General features: G+C 43.5%; 1 protein-coding gene across 7 annotated transcripts in view; it reads right to left on the bottom strand.

Moving 5' to 3' along the window:
- The window catches only part of MICU3 (mitochondrial calcium uptake 3), a 547,440-nt gene that overhangs the window by 431,288 nt on the left and 96,506 nt on the right, over nt 1-19,646 (bottom strand). The window lies entirely within an intron of this gene.

Below are 19,646 nucleotides of genomic sequence, written 5' to 3' on the forward strand. Positions count from 1 at the left end.
TTTTCCAAATGAAATATGATGTCTCAGATATTCACGCGATGAGACCTTAGCAAACATTTCGACTGTCACTCCAACCTTTTCTTCTCTTCGCGAATGCGTCATTAAGTTTGTTTTGCCATCTAAACGGTTTTAAAGCTGTTCAATCAAAGGCAGCAATTAAGAGATCTTTGAACTACTGTCCACGCTTCTTTGTAAGCCAAGCGAAAAGCCAGGCAAAGAAGAGTCTGTATTCAGAGCGGGATTCAGACACATTCAACAAAGAGAACAAGCTTAAAAGATGTTTGCGGTGAGTGTCCACCGAAAGATAACAATCTTGAACTACAGATAGAGCTTAGCTCTCTAAAAGCAGTGTAAAGATTTGTTTTTATATTTAAAAGGTAAAAATGAAATAGTCCATCGTACGGGTGGCCAGGGGACATGCTTGCTTCACATTCCTTAAAATTACAATTTTTTCACATAATACAACTGAACCTATTTATAGGAAACATGTCGCATAAACGTGTATTCGATTTTTATTCTTATATCAATTTGTAATGTTAATTTCAGTTTGAATTTATAGAGGGCAATCCACTGGACACAAAACATTATGTCTCAGCATAAGGCAAGATCGTTTTGGAGGATGAAATCTATTCCATGGTGAGGAACTCAATAATATAAATGAGTGAAACACGATTATCATACCAATAGAAATACATGACTTTAGAAAACGCCACAGGTCTCAACAAGCACTGGCAAATCCAGAAGGGTATCGTCTGTATGTATGTAAACACCCAATCAAGAATAATTGGCATTGCCAATGCTTGATTTGCTTTCTATCTTGGCAATAATATTATGAAGGGGAGGAGTTCAATTATAAATTGTCACCACCGACTGCCCCCGTTTTGCTAGGCTATGTTTATGGGCTGTCCAAAGCGTTAGTATCACTTAGTACTGTATATGCTTAGTAATGTACACAATGTGTCATTTTGTCTGGGTTCTGGATTTTTCTAGCCAGTGGTAGCTGCTCCACTAAGGCAGTTGAGCGTCACCCCATTGCTCACAGAGCAGTGTAAATGAAAAAAGAATTATAATAACGTATGTTACTATCATTTTATTTTTCGTATGGTCAGGCTAGGGCAGGGCAGAGTGGGGCATGTCTCCCTGACGTCAGGGAGGAGGAGTGGTGGTTGTGCACTCGGTAAAGTGCGCATGAATGTTTGACGGGCCCTCTCAGGCCAGCCAAACATTCATGCGCACTTCACATTTTCTCCATGCAGGCTGCATTACAGCCTGCATGAAGAACATGCCCAGGCCCCCATTCCCTGGCCGAGCGCCGAACCCCCGTACCTAACCGGCTGCCACTGTTTCTAGCAGCAGCTAAAAGCTACTACGAGCCTGCTGTCTCTTGGGTGAGTGAGCTGGGTAGAGGTAATTCGGTTTCTGCTGGAATTGATAATCTGATGGAGCATACGTAATGTTTAAAAATATTATGAAATGGGAAATTAAAACAGTATTTAGGAAAAGCTTAAGAAATTGACATGGGGTAGTCTAGCTGAGATGAAAGAAATGTCCTCTATTGTTTAACGAACAGTGTGAATGACAAATCTACTGATGGTGAAACCAAACAGCTCCTGTGGGTGGGTCGAACACAAAATAGGGAGGAAATCTACCTACAACAACAAGACAACTGAACTGGATACGAAAGCCAGCATATATTGAGCATGAATAGGCTCTGTGGAATATGGTATACAATGCTATTTACGACAGACAACTGGAGCCATCTGTGGAAAGACTGCAAAAAGGAGCTTTGTTAGTTTGATGCAACATACTTTGTTTTCTAAACATCTAATGCTATAATGGACCCATATAACATATATATTTGTAATACAGGTGTAAATTAGACTGCCGCTTAATTTAACAGTGTTATTAAGCAGAAATCGCAAACTCAATTAAGTCAGTGCTTGAAGCACCCAACCCCCAAAACCCCATCAATACATGGGAGGGAGACCTTTGTAACAACTATACTCGCCTGCCAAAAAACAGTTACCTGCAATGTCCACCAATTGACGCGGAGACCGGCAAGTCCCGCAGTCTCCCTCCAGCATTAAGATCCCTTAAAAGTGTGCTAAACTATGAGTTACAACTATTAGCCCGCAACCACTCAAACGAAGACATCATAGCAAAGGTCAGGGTGTTACGAAGACAATACAAAAGCAAGATCTGGGAGCCTAAGAATAACCATACAGACATCTTTATTGCCAAACTGCTTGCAGCCAGTAAAAGCCATTACTCCAAAAAAATTCCTTCATACTTATAAACAATCTTGAAAAATGACACTGTTTAATCTAGATCCTTGAACACACAGGAGATGCTTCATGAAGAAAGTAGAGTTTATTACAAGTACAACAGGATGCAACGCAGCCACAGCTGTTGATACACCAACTGCCCTTTTGTGCTCATGCCTCAAGGAAGATCAACATAGAACATCCTAACACCAACATTCCAAATACATCATCAGGCCTCACTGACAATGGGCAAGGTGAAAACACCATTGTATGGGGGAAAGGGGAAAGGACAGAGATAGGGACACCTCTCTTGAGAGATACCACACATCCGCCTTCTCGGCAACTTAGGACCCTCATGCAATCTGAGGGGAGGTGGGGCGGGAAGGGGAATTGAAAAATGGGATGCAGAAAACACCAAAAATCCCTGGCACTTTAAAATCAACTTAACACTATGCCTAAAAGAGGCCAATAAAAACAGTATTGTTGTAATAGTAGTGACTACATAGTCACTGAGGAAACTTGGGCGGCTTGTTCTTCTCCCATTTGACCTAATGGGACTCCTGGCCTTTTCTCTATCAAGCGCTGTAGGGGGATTGAATCATCTGAGTGCACCAGCATAGAGGAAAGCAAAGGTAATGGTTTTTGTCAGCAATGGTGCACCTCGCAACCTTTCCCATGTTCCAAATCCTTCCATCTTGGGTTTTCACAGCATTCCTGAATAGCTTTACATTGCTCATTGGCTCAGTAATTTTCTGACCACTTTGCCCATCCAGTGGGAGCCTATCTTGTCCAGGTCAACTACTTTAAAACCTACTTATTTGGCCCCATGCATTCGGTCATATCTCATCTTCCTTTCAACCTGAAACCTATATTTTCTTTCCTTCTGATGTGATGTCCACCTAACCGTTGTGCCACTTCATCCACCCGGCACTAGCCTTGAATTGGGTTTTCTAGCCTTCATCAGCTCAAAAGATGTTTCATTGGTAGTTTGGTGTGGTGTCAAACTGTACGCTTCCAAGCGTTTCATTACTTCTTCTCTCACAACCCACTCACTTTGGCTGACAGAATACCCTCCTTGATGGTTCTATTCAGTCATTCTACCTACAATTCTGTTGGCTTTTGGATGGCACAGAGCACAAAATCTGTGTCTTATCCCATGGCAATGTAGGAACTCCTTCATTTCTTGGGAGCAGAATTGGAATTCAGTATGGAGGTGGGCAACCACTCCTTACAGAATAGCTCCATCAGGAAGCTTATGATTTTCTTGATGTTGATCTCCGAGACAAACTTCAGTTCCGGCCAATGGGAGTAAAGGTCTACTAGCACTAGAATGTAAGGTGATTGCTTCTTTCCCATCAACGGAGCTCCTGTGTCCAAAGTTACATCCACCCATGGGCACTTTGGTAGTGGTCTGTAGTACAGGGGTGGTGTGTGTCATTCCAATACTTTTTGGCAAGTTGAACATGGTATGCATTCCCTTATCTTCCTCTCTATGTCTAGGTTCATGTTTGGCCACCAAAAGTCTAGACGTATCCTCTGCTTAGTCTTTGTGGTCCCGTGTCCCTCATGGGTCAAACCGATGAGTTTTTCCCTTTATGGATTTGGGGTGGTGGTGGGGGGGGGGGGGGGAGGGGGACTAACTGTGTGCCCCTGAAGAGACACTCATCCACTACGGATAATTCCTCCTTTATCATCCAGAATGGTTTAAGCTGCTCATCATGTTTCTCTTGACCGGTCAACCCTTTTTTGTGCCTTTTCACGCACCCTCTGTGATTGCATATCCGACTTCACTTCCACTGTGTCTCCCCTACCATCCCCTGGGTAATGACACACTTTTTCACATTCCACTTGTAAATCATCTTCCTCTTGTAGAATGACACCCTCCTTCTCTACTTCCAGGTTTCCGACAAGGAGTAAGAGGCAATCTGCAGCATAGTTTCTCATGCCAGGGACATATTCCACCCCAAATGTATATTCCTGGAGATGAACCACCCACCTTCGGATTCTCCTCTAGATGGATTCCAACCCCTTTTTGGTAAACACCTCAGTGAGTGGCCTTAGGTCTGTCCTCAAGGTGAATTTTGTACCCCATATGTGCTGCCAGAGCCTCCTTCTCTAAAACTGAATATTTATTCACAGCCTGTCTCAATGATGGGATGCAAAAGCAATTGTCTATACGCCCTTCTCAGTCACTTGTTTCCGTCCCTAGGCCTTTGGAACTGGCATTGGTCATTATCACGGTTTGCCTTCCTGGTATGAAAGCCTTAAGATTGAGAGCTATTGCTAATGCTGCTTTGGTGTCCTCAAATTCTTTTTGGCACTCCTCACTCCAGTCAAATTTTATCCCATGTTGTACTAATGAAAAAATATGGTATGTTCGTCTAGCATAATTATTTCTACCATAAAACTACAGCATCCTCAGAAAAGATTTGACTTCTTAACTCTTGAGGAGGAAGTTAGGTTCAGTATGGTGTCTTTTAATTATGTCTTGGGTAGTATACCTTCTGCAGTTATCTTAAAACCGAGGTAATCATTTTCTGGCCAGACTATTTTACACTTTTTCCTCTTTACAGTGAGTCCCTGCTCTTTGAATCTTCTCAAAACGTATTTGATCATTCGGTTTCATTTTCTCCCCAAAGATCAACACACCATCCTGGTAGCAGAACACCCTTGTAATCCCTTGGAGCATACTGGTGATTATCCTTTGAAAAACTGCAGCTGCAGATACAAGTCCAAACGGCATGCATTTGAACTTGTACGCCCCCATGGACGTGATGAACGCTGTGAGTTCTTGGGATTCTGGGTGTAATCTGATTTGGTAACATGCGGAAGTCAGGTCTAGGGTGGAGAAAACCCTGGCACCCGCTACTTTGGTCATCAATTCTGTGATGTCTGTTAGGGGGTATCCGTCTACCACTACCTATTTATTCACTTCTCTTAAATCTATGCATACATGTATTGCCCCATCACTTTTCTTTGCCACTGCTATTGGGGCAATTCACTCTGTGGTTTCTACTGGTTCAATTACTCCCAGGCTGCATAGTCTCTCCAACTCCTCTCTTACTACCTGTTAGAACTGGCATCCTTGGTGTGGTTTTCCTGTGTATTTTTGCCTCTGCCTTCTATGTTTTTGCTGTGTGTTGGACTCAGTTTTTGCTGCTCTAGATGCTTTGGGCACTTTACCACTGCTAATCAGTGCCAAAGTGCAAGTGCTCCCTCTGTAAATTGTGACTATGGATTGGTGTTTCCATGACTGGCTTGTTTGACTTACTACTAAGCCCCTAGTACAGTGCACTGTGTGTGCCCAGGGCCTGTAAGTCAAATGCTGCTACTGGGCCTGCAGCACAGATTGTGCCACCCACACAAGTAGCCTTGCAAAAGGTTCCCAGACCTGCCATTGCAGTATCTGTGCGCAGTCTGGTACTACCATGTCGTCCTGACAAGTGCACCCACTTGCCAGACCCTAACCTTCCCATTTCTTATATCCGAGTCATCCCTAAGGTAGGCCCAAGGTACCCCTGTGGGCAGGGTGCAGTGTATGTGCAAGGTAGGACATGTCGTGGTGTGTGTAACATGTCCTGATAGCGAACTACAGGGAATTTTGTTTTTCACTATTGACAGGCGATCTGTCCCATAGGATAGAATGGGAGTTTATTTATAACATCTTATAACTATAACTTCCCATTGGGACAAGATAGGAGGATAACGTTTAATATGCCTGAACTCAGAATATAAATATGCATCTTTCAGTAAGGATGATTTTTACATTCTGTGTTTGAAAATACCACTTTTAGAAAGTAGGTATTTTCTTGCTTAGCCATCTGTGTGCCTCTGCTGGTTTGTGTGTTGACTGTCTGGCTTTGGAGTGACAGGGCCTGGGGATGTGCATTCACTGTAGACAGTCATTTGGGGATTGAGGTGTGTCCTGCCTTTCCTGAATGAGTCCGGGATGGGCTGAATAGACCTGTGCTGCATTTAGAGTAGGGGGGGGGGGGGGGGGGGGAGATTTCTTTTCACCTGAATAGGCTGGTCTGTCCTGCCCGGAAGCTGCGCCAGAGAGAACAGAACTGGTTTGGACTAAGCACAGAGCCTCTCTGACACCAGAGAACAAAGAGAAATGGACAACAACGTTTGGGTCCAGACCCCCTGAACTTTAGATCATTTCTGGAATTCAAGAGGAACCTTTGCCAAGGAGAAGAGCTGGAGAAACTGAAGGAGAAGCACTGCCCCTTTGCTGTGTGCTGTATGGAGTTGGCCTGTAGTGGCTGTTTCTGCCAAGGAAAGGACAAGGACTTTGCTGTGTGTTGTGTCCCCTGCTTGAGGAAGACTTCCAAGGGCTTGAAGTAGAGCTTGCCTCCTTTTCTGAAGTCTCTGGGACACAATGACTTCAGCACCAGCTCCCCTGAACTTTCTTGCTGGGAGTTCTGACCTGCCAAGAGATTCCTGTTGCTAAATTGGGCCTCTGGAGGTTGTTCCTGCTGTTGGGAGTTCTAAAAGAGACATAAGCACGATGCATTTGCACCTGAATCATCGTGTCTCTGAGAAAAGTGTTGCAGCGCCTGCCCGCGGCTGAAGAAATCACTGCACACCACATCACGTGCATCGATCTACGATAGCCAAGATCACCGCACCGATTCCGATGCAGGGCCTGCTGTGCAGCTGCAAGAACTAACGCATTGTAGTACCGCAGCTGGAGAGACCAATGCAGCTCTGTTGCCGCTGCATCGAGAACCGCCGCATCCCCAAACCCTACACATCACACTGACGTGCCAAGTCTACAAGGACACCGGGCTTCAGTAAGAAACTGATGCATCACCTACCCACAGAGTAAGGAAGAGAAGCATCACCTCTCCTGCGTGGCAGTAAGGAACTGCATCACCTACCCTGGAGTAAGGGACCGACGCATGACCTTCCCTGCGCGTAAGGAACCGACGCATCACCTTCTCTGCAGCTGTTTTTGTTTATGATTTTGAAGCATCCAAGGTACTTTGTGTTGAAAGTGTTGCATCTATAGTTTGCTAGGGACAGAACTGTTTTTGCCTTCTAAGAAGTATATTTTGATTACTCTATTGTGGATTTTTGGTGTTTTGGTTTTGTTTAGTTTTGAAAAAGATTGCCTATTTTTCTACACTGATGTGGTGTCCATTTGAAGTGTTTTCAGAGTATTACTGTATGTGTGCACAAATGCTTCACACACTGCCTCTGAGATAAGCCTGGCTGATCGTGCCAAGCTGCCAAGGGGATGAGCAGGGGTTATTTTAGAAGTGTATCCCCTTACCCTGACTAGGAAGAAGGGTCCCTACCTGGACAAAGGTGCAAACCATTGCCAACTAGAGACTCCCATTTCTAACACTGCCTCATGCATGGACACAGACTTCTTACTCTGGCTGAAACTGAGAGCTTTCCTTTAGTTTTATTCTGTGTACGTAGTGTTTCAGACACCCTAACAGATCAGTGAAGATTCTCTATTCCAGTTGTCGTTTTATCTACACGCTGAACCAATATTTGCAGGTCTTTGTTGGGATTGAGGTATATTCCTAGACCCTTCTGTGCCGCCATTCTAGAATATTTTCCCCCTTATGTGAAACATACATCTTTGTGACTGTGTATCTATGTTTGCATGCTATGCTTCCCCCAAAAGCATCCCTTTATTTGTATTTGTTGTCCACCATACCCTCCCAGGTGGATATCCATTTTTACACAATTTCTTTTTCCCTTTAAACATTTTTTCAAACCTGTTTTCAGAAATTATCGTCAACTTTGAACATGAATCAAACTTTGCTTCTACATTTCAGCCCTCAATGCTTATGACATCTTTGGGGTTGCTCAAACCCCTGACCTTGTAAAATAATTTTGTCACATAATTGTGGCACACTACTTTTGGGATATTTTCTGCAGTATGCATTACTTTTGCAGCAGATCCTGAGGTGGCCTGTGTTTCTGCATTTATTGCACATTACTTTCAATACAGGACACTCTTTGCTGTTGGCCATGTGCCCTGATTTCCCACATCTGTAACAATTGCCTCTAAATGTCAACCCCCCCCTTTATTGTCTTTGGACTACCCCCTTGTCCCTTTGACCACCAAGACATCATTTAATTCTTGAGTGATTTCACTCACGTTAGTCTTTTCCTGTCGGTCTTGTTTTATCTCTTTTACATAATGCCTCCTATGTTCGACTTGTTTGTTATGTTAGATTAATTTTATACAGGGTTTCCCAGCGCTAAAGCGATAAAGTCAGAAATACAGTTTAAATTATTGATTAAATAGCCATGTTTTAAAAAGATTACGAAAAATCAAATATGAGGTTTCATTACGAATTGCAATGGGGAGGGAATTCCAAAACACTGGACCAAGACAGGCAAATGACCGACCACCCATTCTTTAAAGTTTAACACTAGGCACCACAAATTTACCCTGAGTGGAACCAGTTTTAATTTTGTACATATAACTCATGGCCTTAAACTTCACATGGTTTTCAACCTTAAGCCAATGAAGGGCGCTGGAAGTTGAAGAGTTTTTAGAGAGCTGACATAGCAGCCTGGCAGCAGAATTTTGGACCACCTGTAGTTTCCATGTAACATCCTTATTTGATCCCAGATAGAGGAGGTTTACATAGTCCATTCTCGAGGTCACAAGCGCCTGGACTACGGTTTTCTGGGTGGAAACCGTAAGCATCCAAATAATTTTTTTTCAACCATTTTAAGATGGTAAAACAGGTGGCAGCCACCTTTTCAGCCTGCTACTTCATAGATAATGTATCATCAATCAGGACTCTCAAATTGCGGACATAAGCAGAGGGCTGAGGGAGATCACCCATTTCGCACGGCCAATGCCAAGGGCCCCAAAGATTTTTATTTTTTCCCAAAATGAGGTCCTCGGTTTTTTCACCGTTAAGCTTAAGAAGATTAGCTTGCATCCACAATGCAGTATTTCTTAAACCAGTCTGAAGCACTGAAGGTCCACACATCTTTTCCGTAGAAAGGGAAAAGATGATCTGGGTGTCGTCAGCATAAGAAAACAGGCACAGCCCTGCCTCCTCTGCTATTGTTGCCAAAGGTTTGATATAGAGATTGAATAAAAGAGGACTCAGAATAGAGCCCTGGGGTACCCCATAAGAATAAGGGTATATTTTAGAAGTGGCTCGGGATGAGAAGACTTGACATGTCCACTTGGCAAGAAAAGACGAAAGCCAACCAAGTGCTGAGCCAATAATGCCAAAGGATTGCAAAGATTTAATTAACACGGTATGGGACACCGTATCAAATGCAGCGCTCAAATCAAGCAATACAAGAGCTACTGTGTCCCCAGCATCCAGTCGCTGTTGTAGAACCTCTGAAACTCCAAGCAGAGTTGTCTCAGTGGAATAGCCGGCCCTAAAGCTGGACTGAGAGGAGTGCAGAAGGCTAGTTGATTCAACAAAACGAGTGAGTTGCTGATTAATGTGTTTTTCCAAAATTTTGGAACAAGTAGGAAGCAAAGAAATAGGTCTAAAATTAGATAACGGAGATGGATCCGCATTGGCCTCTTTTAAGAGAGGAAGAACCATCGCATGCTTCCAATCTGAGGGGACAACGGCTTCTCGAATAGAGGCATTAAGCAGCTGCATAATCAGGGAAGATGAGTCCAACTGCTGCAGCACAGATATAGGGATGAGATCACAAGGAGAGCCAGATTTAATACTATTTAAAATCTTTTTAAAAGAATTAATATCAAACAGTGTCCAGGTTTCAAGTCTAATGGAGTTCTTCGCCCTGTAATCAGACTCAATCATAGGAGGTGACATAACAGATGCCACGGTCCGAGTATTTTGTAATGCAGAGTATATCTGCTCTACTTTATCCACAAAATAAGTAGCGAGGTTGTCGCACTGTTGTTCATTTAAAATAGGTGGCATTGACTGTGTGTCAGAGCCAGCAAGTTTTTTCACCATGTTAAACAAGGTACGGAAAAAGTTCTGGGCATTGGAGACAGTGGAGGAGGCATATTCCTTTCTAGATAATTTACAAAGAGCTTGATAATGTTTTAAGGCTAGCTTATAGTTAGATTTAGAGTCCTGTGAGTAATTCCTCCTCCAGCACCTTTCCTGAGTTTTACATTTGGTTTTTTCAATTTTTAATTGCTCTGTAAACCAAGGGGCAGGGGGGCGGTGGTTATGTTTCTTTTTCGTAGTTAATGGAAGGCAGCATTCAACTGCATCCAAAACCCACTCATGTATAGTACTCGATGAATTAGTTGATATATGCTCAATAATAGAGGCGTTATCAATGAGAGTCCTATTAAAGATTTCCAAGTCCAATTTAGCAATTGAAGTCAGTGAAAAGGTACACTGAAATTTAGTTGCAAAATGATCAGACCAACATAAAGGGAGAGCAGGATCGCACCGAAGACAAGTTAAATTGGAGAAGATGGGATCCAACAAATTCCCAGCCACATGAGTGGGACCGCTATTGCGGAGTAAAAGATTTAATGCTGCAAAATCTGCAATCAGTGTACTACTGGTCGTGCATTCCGATTTATCAAAATGTAAGTTAAAATCACCCAATATAGTAAACTTTGACGCTTTGAGAAGGTGTGGCGGAACTAAATCTGGCAGTAAAGAAGCCCAGGAGCTAGAAGGTCCAGGGGACAATAGACAAGAATACCTGAAAAAGTAATTTGCGGTGTCATTGTAATTTTAAATAAAGCTGCTTCAGAGTTTGAAATAGATAAGTCTTCCAGTTTACATTGATATGACTTATCAATTATAGCGATTCCTCCACCCTTTCCACTGACCCTGTCCCTTCTGGCTATAGCATAATTAGATGGTAAAGCTGAGGCAACATCAGGGCCTGAACTGGTATGTAACCAAGTTTCAGAAAGATAGCATCAGGATGTTCACTATTTAAAAGGTCAAATATATCCATTTTATATTTGGGAAGGGAACGACAATTGGTTATTAGTTACACCTTCCACAGGGGAGGATCGTTCTTTAACCACAATTCCTTTCTTATTCTTTCTATTTTACATTTGAGTATAAACTGATCCCTTATTTGTTCCTCACACATTGTCCCAAACTTACAGCTAGCAGCCAGTTTCCTTAGATCTGACAAAAACTCTTCCACTGTTTCCCCTTCGGTCTGGTACCTCTTCCCAAAGTGATGGTGCTCTATTATGGTGCTGACTTGGGTAAGAAGTGGTTATCTAGTTTTCTTATGGTTATTTCATACTCATTGAGCCCTCTTGTGTCATTTGTGCCAAGGTCGGGCAAGTGTTCCAAAATCTCCTGCCCTTCTGCTCCCAAGTAATACAGCAGCAATTCTACTTTCCTTTCCTAACCTAAATTGAGGTCACAAACTTCTGCATAATGTTGGAACACTTTGTTCCACTAGTTCCCTTTCAGGGTTTGCTCTCCAATGGTTGACATGAAAAATGACAGGGGCTTTACATTCTGCATAGCTGTAATCTTATACTTCTAATTGATCAACTAACAGCAAATATAATTCCACTGATGAGTACACGTTCCTGATTGGAACTACCTGCAACTAAAACAGTTATCCAAACGTTATATCTGTATTCAACTGTGCATAGGTCCATTAATGTTCTCTGGCCTCAACTACACGTGTTAGAATATCCTGCAACAGAAAGTATTTAGCAGATAAAGACAGTTCCCCTTTCTCTTTATAATTTAGTATACATTTCAGAGAATGCTGGCATAAAGGGGCAATATTAAAAAAAAGGAGAACAGGGCGGGCCAAAGGTCTCTAGGATGATCATGGAACAGCACTCCAACAGAACTACTGTCCTGCTGCAGAAAAAGTTACTGGTAGGTTACATGCACGCTTGGTTACCTTAAAAAAAAGTGAGAATGTTCTGCACAAATGTTCCCATAGGGTATTTGGAAATCCGTTCAGACAGCACTGAAACAGAAGCGACTCGGCGGAATAAGAGGCATTTCACACGCAGGCGCTCTTAAACATCTGACGGCTCCTCTCGCAAATGCTCTTCTCCTTAATCAGAGGCCCCCAGTACGTCACAAGTGTCGGCCTGGTCACCGGACAAGGTGAATCAGTTCTTTGAGGCTGGAGGAATGAGCTACTCCATTACCTTATTTATTTATTTATAAAGTTTCATATAGTGCGAACAAGATCCCGAGGGATATCAGAGCGCTTTACAATAGGATGGGAGGAAGGACATAAATGCAAAATCGACAACAAGTAGGAGTAAAAAAACAGGAATGATCGCATATTCAGAGACAGTTGCACAAGAAAGAACCATAACAAATGATTGTCCAAAGGAAGTAAGAGCGATTGTCTTCGAGCAGGTGCGCCTAGCCCAATTAGGGTAAGAATTTATTCATAAAGAATTTTTTGGCTTCCAATTTGAATGCAGTCGTCGAAGAGATTCGGTGTAGTTCCGGTGGAAGAGAGTTCCATAGCTTTGGGGCAGCGTCGGGAAAAGGCTCTGTGACAAGTTCTCTTTTTCCTAAAGACGAGTGGTTTCAAAAGGAAAGTCTTGGCGCTTCTTGAGGCTCTTACACCACAAGAGAGCCCCAGTTTTTGCGCCAGGTACTTGGGAGTAGTGAAGCGAAGGGTTTTGTGTGCCAGAACGACAATCTTGAACTGAATACGTGCTTCATAAGGCAACCATTTGAGAGATTTTAGGACTGGGGAAATGTGCTTGTTTCGCTTAGTGCCTGTAACCAGTGCCTGTAACCAGTCTAGCTGCTGTATTCAGGGATGCTCTTAGTGGAGCCAGGGAGTATTTGGGAAGGCCACAAAGGTTTGTGCTGCCGTAGTCCAGCGTAGGCAGGACAAGCGCTTGCACCACCTGCTTGAAATCGTTTTGTGGAAGGAAAGGTTTGATATTTCAGAGTATCCTCATCAAGTGGTTTGCACCCTTGCATCCCTTACTGATGTGATTTTTCATATTCAGTTGCTTGTCCAAGGTGACTCCGAGCGATTTGGCTGAGTCTATGATGAGAGGGGTGCAGTTGAAGGCAGTGAGGTGATTCAACCAGAGGTCAAGCTTGGGGGTGTGGTTCGGAGGGGAGATGACCAGGAATTCCGTTTTGGAGGTGTTGAGCAGAAGATGTTCTCAGTTAACCAGTTCTGAGTAGACGTTGGGGTCGAGTTGAGAGAGATGATGTTTTCGGGGGAAGAGATTTTCAAATAGAGTTGCGTATCGTCCACATACATATGGAAGAGAGTGTTTGAACAGTTTAAAGAGTTAGCTAAAAGTTCCAGGAACAGAATGAAGAGGATCGGAGATAAGGCGGATCCTTGGGGGAACGCCATGAGAACTGGAGAGGGCTGGGAGAGAGAGTGGTTTGCCTCGACCCTTTGAGAAATGTGGTGGAGGAAAGACGAGAACCATTGTAGCACCGGACCAGAAAAACCCATCCTATTTTTCAGAGTGGCGAGGAGGTTGTCATGATTAACTATGTCAAATGCGGAAGAAAGGTCAAGGAGGATCAGGAGGCAGGATTCGTTTTGGTCAACCATTTTTAACAAGTCATCCATGACGTGAGTGAGCGTCGACTCAGTGCTATGCCCCCCTCCGAAAGCCTGAGTGATGTTGGTCAAGAAGTTGGTAATTCTCTATGTGCGCACAGAGCTGGGATTGTATGCATTCTTCTATGAGTTTTGCTAGGGTGGGGATGTTGGAGAGGCGCCGGAAGTTATTGAGATCCGCTTTGTCAGCGTTAGTTTTTTTTAGTGTAGGTGATACCTGAGCTGCTTTAAGGCTGTCAGGGATCGAACCTTGTGAAAGCAAGGCGTTTACAATCCTTGTCCAGGTGGGGATAAGTACATTCTTCATTTCTTTGAAGATGGCCGGGAGTAACGGGTCACTGAAGTGGTTGGATGGGTTGATATTCAGAAGGATCTTGTAGATGTCTTTTTCACTAAGTGGAGTAAAGGTGCACCATGACGCATTATTCTTGGTGAACAGGCTGGTAGATCTGTGATTTCCTGGGAGGTCATGGGATGGTATGTCCCTGGTGGAAGGCAATAGAGCCTTCTTAGAGGAGAGGTCAATGGAGGTCAATGGAGAGGAGTCTTGCTTTCTCCTTGGCTTGTTGGAGCGAGGCTTCCCTCTGTAGGTTTGGAGCGCTGTAGATAAATAGTAGAATAAGATGTGAGGTACAAGGGGCCCCTTTAGTCGAACATTTCAAAACTGCAGCCCATACTCCTGAAGATTTCCAATGGATAGTCCTTGAGAAGGCTACCCTTGGACCTAGAGGCGGGAATATTGTACCCATTCTTAATGTAAGGGAATGTAAATGGATGACACGTCTTGACTCTGTAGTAAATGGGTTAAATGAACTGGACTCTAGCAATTCACAGTTAGCATGTCTAAAATCTGAATAAGGTAGGACCTATCACCCTTACTAATTCCTTGCTACTAACTGATGTTCTAATACAAACTATATACCGTTTATCTATAAGCTGCCTGCGGTCTGTATTCCTTGCTGGTTGACAGTGATCCATTGAGATTATCATATTTGCAAAAAAGAGTGATGCTCGTTATCTTACATTGTTTAAAATAACGGGGCATGTTGTATGTTATACCTTGACCATATGACATTGTTTCTTCTTAACCCATGAGCTCTGATGACTTCTATACCACCCCTATGGTTTTATTAATGTGTTCACTCTGATTAAGTAGGGGATCTACATTTTCTGCCATACTTTGACTGGACTATGTCCATGGATTGATTTTGCCAATGGAATCGTTCTCCTTAAATTATACTGTCTATTATTATTTGAAGGTTTCCCTCTTTTTCTCCATTTAGAAATAATTACCACTTTTTGACTCCGTTAATTTGGCTAATTTGGCACAAACATCCCCTCCCTCCCCCCTGTTTAAGTGTTGAATTTTATTTAATTTCATCTTTTATAAAAGCTTCTACTCGCAATTGAGAGCGCTAATATAGTGAGTCTATTGTCTCTATTCATGATGCAACACGGTTAGCATCTAGCTTCTGCGCGCGTCACGTCATCTCATGACGAGCGCTGCTGAGCGGGTTTATTTAATGGAAGACGAACAGTCTGCTCGCTTCCCTTCACTCTGCCGGCACCCTGTGACCAGCGCGTAGCGGTAAGCTATCCCCTCTTTGCCTTTGTAGATATAACTTCCTTGATTCCATATGTGACCCCACCGGCGAAGTACTTTAATACTAATCTTGGCCCTCACTGTCTCCCTTGATTTTAGATACAGCACCGTTATTTTCACTAGAGAATAGATGCCCATTACGCCTTGAATTACCGTATAAACAGGTAGAATACTCTCCATTTGTTCATTCCCATTCAAATGATCTTTTGAGCGCTCAGTTGGTTTGCAATCCCCGTTTTTAACTTCTAAATTTTTCAGAACTGTATGCTGAATTTATTCCTAGCTGACGATTACGGGCAGGAATGTCTAACTAATGTTTCAGACATGGAAGGGACACGCCGATTTGTCCGCGTTGTGCGCAAGCGTTTGCATTCTTATACCACGGCCCTTCCATTAATTTAGTTACTTTGTCTGCCCTCAACTGTTGATTTGGGCTCACACACCACACCTTATTTTTCAGGTGTTGATGCCGCTTTCTAGCATCTGGAGCCAATGTGCTCGATTCCTTGACCTTCCAGTCCTCATTGTAGGACTTGTTATGGTAAATACAACGGACCTTCATCTGGCGTTAATAATAACTAGGTTACTTTTGCTTCACGCTGGTTATATAATTAGTGTTCCATTTTAATTTTAGGTGCCCTTTCCCCCCCAATACTGTCCTGAGGAAGACCCCTGTGTAAGGTGTTAAATGACCTACAATGTCCCTTGGGGTCGAAACGTCGACAATCTTTCCCTTGAGCTAGACCTTTGGGTCAACGGAGATTTTGTGACTGTTTCCTTTGTATGGTCTAGCTATCGAACTATATGAACAGTATATGTACTTTTGGCAAAAAATTGGGCCATAATTGATTTCTTTGGTCACCTGAACCTGGCATTATTTGCTTACACGATTTCCTTGACACTCTTTTATCCTCACCCAAATCACCCACTTCCTTTTTCCTCTTCTTTCCCTGTTCTTCTGGGCACTTAATATGTATGCAATTGAATTTTGATGTATATATTAATGGAACTCTTTGAATGTAGCAGTGTGATTAAATAACACTTGCTGTTTATCATACATTGTTGTCAAATCTGTGTGACTATAACGTGTTTACTGTCCTTTTTAGTTATTTTTTAAATATTGTTTGCTGGGACCACTCAATAGTGTACTGGTAGATAAATACAAGCTCGGGTGCTCAAAAGTCATCTTCACACTCAAACTGGCGAACAGACATTTTGCTCTGCCGGTTTCCACAATGCCTGCAAACCACCAGTTTGATCACACGATTAATGCCTGTGTCTCTAATTGATCCATACCCCAGAAGCACAAAAAGCCCTCTCACAAAGCCTGATGCACAATCACCCCGAGCGGTTTCCTCCCTATGACAACTGGGGTTACTTGGGTTGACAATACGCTTAATGTATTTATGCGAAAGGCGAACTACACCGTCAAGCATCTAAAGATGATGCTGTGTTTCTCTAAATCAGTGTGAGGTGCTAGTCTATGAGAAGTTCACTCTTTCTTTGTGGTCCCAGTGTACTCGCTGTCAACCCACAGAGGTGAGTGTCCAATGCACCCTTTGCTTCAGATGCTCCAACAAGCATGTTGGGGTATTCCTCTATGTTAGCCGTCTCAGTGTTATTTCTGCATCCCTTCCTCTGTCACCAGTGTTAAATTTGGATCCTTGAATACACAGGAGATGCTTGTTGAACAAAGAGTTTATTACAAGTACAACAGGCTACACCTCTACTACAGCTGTTGATACACCAACTGCCTCTGCGCTCGTGTCTCAGGGAAGCTCAACATAGAACTCCCTGGTACCAACATTCCAAATACATCATTTGGCCTTGTGAACAATGGGCAAGGTAAAAACACCATTCTACTGGGGAAAAAGGGGAAAGAAAAAAAACAAAGAGAGAGACACCTCCCTTGGGAGATACCACTGACATGTAGCTGCTAATAATGCCAAGATTTCGGAAGACGCTTTGGTTTCACACCTTCAATCTTCAGAGCAGCCAAAGGATTTCATCTCAGCGCGCCCACCAGCCTCTTTGCACTACTTCCACCACCTTGTGCACTGAATTAAGAATAGAGTGCATCATTAGCAAAAGTAAGCCAGACAGTGCTACCAGCCCTAACAGCCTACCCTAGGTGCTATTTAAAGACAACCCACCTATATGGGCCCCATTTTATTTATCAGCTTGCAATTCACAATATACAGAGTTCCACAAAACGAACCCAGCGATCATACAATATCAATGTGCAGCGCAAGCAATTTTCAAAATACAAGCAACAAACACCGCCCTACCCCCCCTCCCAACTTCTCCCACATGGCAATTACTGTTTGACAGACATGTTTACAACTTTCATAGTACAGTCTTGGCAACATTTTTGGATAGTCTCTCGTACTTTTTGTTTTTTCCACATACACATTTATTCATTGTGTTTGATGCAAGTCTGGGTTCCCAAGTAGATACATGGAGAGCAGCGCCCAGAAGTTTTTAGCCCTAGAGGCCTCAGGCAGTTCCTCTGCATAGATCCCCATTTGCTCTTTACAATATATTATGTCTCAAACCCATTTCTGAATAGTGTGACCAGCTCTGGCGCCCCAGTATTATGCGACTGCACGCTTACCAAATAGGGTCGATATTGCGACAAAAGGCCTTTTACTGGGTTTAAGCTTCTTAACCATACCCAGCAGACATACTTCAGGAGTGCATGCAACACTCTCAAGGACAACCTCAGTGAGCTCTGCCGCAACGCGTCACCAGAAAGCATATATTATGGCACAGCCCCATGCGAGATGTATGAAATCTGCATCATCCTGCCCACAACGTACACATCTTGCACTATCCCACAACCCGAATTTCTGTAACTGACTTGGTGTATAGTAAAATAGCCCTATGGAACTCTATTCCAGTCACGGCGCGCAGCTCACAAGATCATTGGGCATTCCGAAAACAGATCAAAACCTGGCTGTTTTCTTCCATCTAGCACTTGACAGTTGGGCTTGCTTCGTTCTTGCCCCCTAGGCCTTTAGAAACAGATAATGCCCGGCAGTCCTTCCATCAGGCTAGCAACACTTCTTCTCGGCTACCCGTTCTTGAGCACTGGGACGCCCCGTTGTTGGGGCAGCCATGCGCTATACAAGTACTCTTAACATAACATACAATTGGTGTAGATATTTGAAATTGATTATGCAGAGATTGCAGTTTGCCGTTAATCTACCAGTCAATTTGAAGCAGAATTCCCACTGTTCCAGTGACATTGGGGTCTCAAGCACATCATTCAATTTTTTGAGCGAAGGGGGTTCAAGAAGCTCATTCTCTCTCAAAGAGGAGTTTTATAACCTTGTAATCAGACCCTTTCTTTCCTCCCCCACAAGCACAGCTTGTAGTGCCTTCAGTGTTTTTGGCTCAGCGGGAAAGTTAGGGTATATAGACCTAATCGTCTGACGCATCATAACAAATGTAAACACTAGCCTTGTCCTGCTTGAAATTTCTCGAGTAATTTGAATACACTATTCCTATTCAAATCTCCAAGCTTCCTGACCCCAGCTGTCCGCAATGCCCTCACTGATGCTTGCTCCTGTGCCGCAGAGATTTCAGGGTGTGTAGCGATCGGTAGCGCTGGGGCACGCTTAGCAGTACATTTAACAGAGTTGAGTTCAGTCCTCTTTGCTACCCCCCCCCCCCCCCAACAGCACCACGGTAAGTGGAGTTGGATGTACAGTATCAGCCTCAATAGTAGTATGCGGGAGGTACCGCTGCGGGAAGTACCAGTAATGCGCAAATTGCGCTAGGGCACCTAAATAGTATAACCGCAAGTCAGGAGCTTCAAAGCCTCCCCGGTCAAATGGCTGCGTTAGCGTACTTCAGCTGCATCTTGGCCACTTGCCAGCCCACACAAGTGAAGATAAGGCAGTCTGGAGTGTTTTAAAAAGTGCCATGTTGAGCCGCTTAGGGATATTGCCAAATAGGTATAAAGGTTTGGGCAATATGGTCAGTTTCACCACTGCAATTCTATCTGCCAGCGAGAGGGGCAAGCGAGTCCATCGTGCAGTTTGCTCAGTGGTTTGGGTGATGGCCCGTTCGTAATTCATGGATATTATCACTTCCCCTATGTAACCATATTCCCAGATATTTCACCGGGTCAGTAGACCATGATAGTGGGAGATCCAACACAACCGCCTGGGTACCATCAGTCAACGGGAATAGTGTGGATTTTGCCCAGTTGATCCCCAGACCTGAATATCTCTCAAATACCACATACTCTCTCAGCAGCGCCAGAAGATACGTGGCAGCTT

Source organism: Triturus cristatus, chromosome 2_2, assembly GCF_964204655.1.
Source record: "Triturus cristatus chromosome 2_2, aTriCri1.1, whole genome shotgun sequence".
In the NCBI taxonomy this organism is placed as follows: Eukaryota; Metazoa; Chordata; class Amphibia; order Caudata; family Salamandridae; genus Triturus; species Triturus cristatus.